This window comes from Meles meles, chromosome 1 (assembly GCF_922984935.1).
Source record: "Meles meles chromosome 1, mMelMel3.1 paternal haplotype, whole genome shotgun sequence".
Lineage (NCBI taxonomy): Eukaryota > Metazoa > Chordata > Mammalia > Carnivora > Mustelidae > Meles > Meles meles.
The window spans coordinates 138,417,747-138,422,743 of NC_060066.1; positions in this window are offsets into that span (position 1 = coordinate 138,417,747).

Sequence of the window (4,997 nt, forward strand, 5' to 3'; positions counted from 1 at the left end):
TAAAACATTAGTATTAGAAGCATTTGATTTCGAACCTAAAAAGTGGAGCCACCAAGTCTTTACAAGAAACAACGTGATTAGGAGAGAGAAGTGTGGACTGTGTATTTTTAATGGTTTTTTTTTGTTTGTTCGTTTTTAGTATATAGTTTTATCTTTAGCAGAGCACTGCTTCTGAAATTCTTCTTCTATAATTACCTGTTACCTTACTCCAGAACAAATAAAGTTCATCCTGCAGGTATTTATTGAACACACCTTTACTTGCCAGACATTGGGTTGAACACTGATGATCAAGAAGCATATTTTATTTACATTAAGAAAAATTAAAACAGGTTATTCCATCTGAGGCACAAAATGAAAAAGTACATTTTTAAAAAAGATTTTATTTATTTGACAGACAGATCATAAGTAGGCGGAGAGGCAGGCAGAGAGAGAGAGAGAGAGAAGGAAGCAGGCTCCCTGCTGAGCAGAGAGCCTGATTCGAGGCTCGATCCTAGGACCCTGAGAACATGACCTGAGCCGCAGGCAGAGACTAACCCATTGAGCCACCCAGCGCCCTGAAAAAGTACATTTTAAAATATATATATAGGGGCGCCTGGGTGGCTGTGGGTTAAGCCGCTGCCTTCAGCTCAGGTCATGATCTCAGGGTCCTGGGATCGAGTCTGACATCGGGCTCTCTGCTCAGCAGGGAGACTGCTTCCCTCTCTCTCTCTCTCTCTGCCTGCCTCTCTGCCTACTTGTGAGCTCTCTTTGTCAAATAAATAAATAAAATATTAAAAAAAATAAAAATATATATATATTTATATTTTAAGGGACACCTGGGTGGCTCAGTAAGTTAAGCGTCTGCCTTGGGCTCAGGTCATGATCCCAAGGTCCTGGGATGGAGTCCCGCATCCGGTTCCTTGCTCAGTGGGGAGCCTGCTTCTCCCTCTGTCTGCCATTGCCCCTGCTTGTGCCCTCTCTCTCCAACAAATAAATAAGTAAGCAAATAAAATCTTAAAAAAATATTTTAAGATACCAGTTTAAACATTAGCTACTTGCGTCAAAATTTTAGTATGATTGCTTTTTTGGTAAACTAGTTTTTAAATTTCTTTTAAGATTTGCTCAGTCTAGGAATTGAACATATATCACAGAGAGGAAAATTGAATGACTAATAAATTAAATCATGTTTGACTTTACTAGGAGTCAAGGCAAAGCAAATCACTTTTTATTTTTTTTTTGTTTTGTTTTTTAAAGATTTTTTGTTTATTTGACAGAGAGAAATCACAAGAGAGGCAGGCAGAGAGAGAGGAAGGGAAGCAGGCTCTCCGCCGAGCAGAGAGCCCGATGCGGGACTCGATCCCAGGATCCTGAGATCATGACGCGAGCGGAAGGCAGCGGCCCAACCCATGAGTCACCCAGGCGCCCCAGAAATCACTTTTTAAATAAAAAAAAAATTAGAAATCAGACAGTATCAATTCTTGTTGAGAATGTGGATGAGTAGAATAGTTCATTCCAAAAGAGGGAATCTAAATTAATGTAATCCCTATGGAGTACATGTTGAAAATACCTATTAAATTTTCATTGTTACACCTTTCAACTCAACCATTCCACTTCTAGTTATACATCACAGGCTAGAGAAATTGTTGCACATGTGAACAGAGAGATAGGTATGAGAATCTCTCAGGGCACCTGGGTGTTGTAGTAGATTAAGTGTCCTAACTCTAGGTTTTGGCTCAGGTGGTGATCTCAGGGTTGTGAGATCGAACCCCATGTTGGGCTCTGTGCTCAGCATGGAGTCTGCTTGAGACTCTCCCTCCATTCCCCCCAACCCCACACTCTCTCTCTCTAAAATAAATAAATAAATCTTTTAAAAAATACTCTAGAATATTATCTAGCAGCTGAGAAAAATGAACTGTCCTCATACACAACACAGAAGGATTTAAAAATCAGAGCTTTGAATGAAAAGTAAGTTTAGATTATATGCTATTTAGGTAACGTAAGATAGACACATTCATATTATAAAGCATAGCTCTCTCTATATAAACATATGCATATATATTATATACAAACACACACATATGTATATGTAAGAGTATAACAAAACACTCTAGAAGGATACACAGTAAATGCATGAAAGTGGTTTCCTCTGAATCAGTCTGGACTGGATTTGAGGGGGAGATCTAGGAGACTTTAACTTCATCTGCAGTGTTTTATTTCTTAAATGGAAAGACAAAGAATTTGTTAAAATTAACAATGATCAGTTCTGGGTGTTGATACATGGGTGTTCATTAGAATCTTTGCATTTTTCTGTATTTTGAAAATCTCTTATAAATAAGAACTGTTCTTTTTTTTTTTTTTTTTAATCAGTCACCTACTTTGTGCCTAGGTTTGGTAACTTGTGCACATTTCAGCCCATACAACAGTCATAAATGGGTCTTGGAACAAAACATTCATAATCCCTGCATAGCTGCACAGCACATTCTCACCAAGCCAACCTAAAAATAACTGAAGAGTAAAAAGTATTATTGGATAGAAGGCCCCTCAGTTGACCTTCAGGACTTTCGGATTGTCCATCCAGTTAATCTTGTCACAATCACATAATTATGAGGTTGGTTTGAGCTTAATGGACCAGTATATACAAGGAAAACACGCTGTAACCAGAACAGTGCCACATCTAAGCCCTTGGGACGTGATGCTTTTCTAGTGTTTCTACATGAGGTTTTCCTAAAGATAACAAAGATTTTCCAAATATGCTTTTCAGGCATATCACCCTTCCCAACTAATATACCTCTTCCCCACATCAAGTTGTATACTCCCCCCGAATATGCTGATGCTACGAGGCCACCACGTAAATACCCACATGCTGTACCATACCTTAGTGGGCTACAGTAGTTTGTCAGAACAACACCTATAAAAGCTATAGAGCTGCAGAACGCTGTGGAAAAAAAAACAAAAAACCAAAAACCAAAACATTATATCCTACTCTGAAAGACAATCTTATAAGCTGAAATACCAGTTAGTTCAAAAATACAGGAAAGAAAAAGCAACCAGGCAAGGATACAAGTACACTCAAGTGTCGCTTGAAATTCCAACTGAGTTGAAGTCAGAGTTATTTAAGAAAAGTCAAATATCTGAAGAACCAGTTTGGGAGCCTCAGTCTATCTTTTTTTTTTTTTTTTTTTTTTAAAGATACATACCACTTTGCCCTCTGGAAAAAAATGTTGAAAGAGATTTCTATCCAATGGGCTGAAATCTGAGACTATCCCAGGTCAAATGCAAAGTTCTAGTTTCGCATTCCCAGGGAAGTTTTCTTCCCTCCAATCTTCATATTTTGAAAAATTTCAGGCCCTGAGAAAAGTTGAAAGAATACCCGGTGAAGTTTTGAAGACACTTGGCACAAGCAAAGACTGTAAAAATAATTCATATGAGGAAAGAAAAAATCTATAAAATTTAGTGACTTGCATATTGGTTTTACAAATGTGCATGAACGCCACAAATGTATATACTTTGCTTATGTGTTTAAATTTAGTAAAATTACATTCAAGGAAAAGCAAGAGAAAATTTGGTGAAGAAAAAGAGAAAAGAAGAGGAACAAAAAACCTTGCAGAATGCACAAAACCCTCTGAAGCTTTTGAGTTTTAAACAGGGCCTGAACAATTAGTTCGCTTCTTTTTTTCTTTTTCTTTTTTTTAGTTCACTTGATTTTTAAAACAGAGTTAAAGCTGTTTCAGCATTCCATAGAGAGAGCCGAAGGGGTACTAGTGGGACTGTGTAGTGTAGGGGACCAGAGGCAAAGAAGAAAGTATGTTGTCCTTTCTCTGAGGGAAAAGGTGAGTGGGAAGGAAGGAGACTTGAAGTTAATGAATGCTTCCTTCCTTTCTCTCACACTGGGGGAATAGCCAAAGACCCATTAAATTCTGCTTTTTCTCTGTTAGTTTAGCATTTCAAGATGGCTAGCATTTTCCAGCAAGGACGATAGTAGTATGATAATTTTTATCTCTGACTCTAAGATTTTTTTTTTTAATTTTATTTATTTGACAGAGAGAAATCACAACTAGGCAGAGAGGCAGGCAGAGAGAGAGGAGGAAGCAGGCTCCCCGAGGATCAGAGAGCCCGATGTAGGGCTCCATCCCAGGACCCTGGGATCATGACCTGAGCCGAAGGCAGAGGCTTTAACTCACTGAGCCACCCAGGTGCCCCTGACTCTAAGATTTTTATCTCTAGCTCTCTAAGAATGATATGCTAAGGCATTACCTATTGTTTCTACTTCTCATGGCAGTTGACTCTTTCTCTCCTTTTCAGCTGACTTTAGTCAGTATGCTTACTTGCTGCGGTCTGGGACTTTGGTTTATCTGCTCGGTGTTAACGTGTCTGACTGAGATCAGAAAGCCCCTTCCTCGTGCTAGAACCTCTGGCTTCCAGGTCAAGCTTCATTCATGTTTATATCATGTGTTTGCTTCCTGTCTGAACAAAATGATGCCAGTTCTTCTGGATTAAATGTTTTCTGCTGTCTCTCAACCCTGGTCTGCATCACCCCCCAAAGCCCTTGAGTCAGTCTCTTATTGAACCTTTAGAGATGCACTCTCTCAATGGTCATTGTAAAATCTCACTGTTCCTTCAGCTGTGGGTTTCTGTCTCTGGAATGAAGTCATTCATTATTTTGGTTATGTTTATTGGATACCTGTTAGATGCAAGACATGCCAGGAGCAGGGAATAGAGGGTTGATTAGATAGCCGTGGTTCCTGTCTCATGATGCCTGTAGTCTGATGTGATCTTACACAGGAAGCCTGCTCTCAAGATGGGCCAGATTATTCACTAATGTGAACTGTACACAGAAAGTACTGAGTAGGGTCACCTGGGTGGCTCATTCGGTTAAGCGTCTGCCTTCGGCTCAGGCCATGATCTTGGGATCTTGGGATCAAGTCCCACATCAGGCTCCCTGTTGAGGGGGGAGCCTTCTTCTCCCGCTCCCTCTGCCTGCTTGTACTCTCTCTCTGTCACATAAATAAATAAAACCA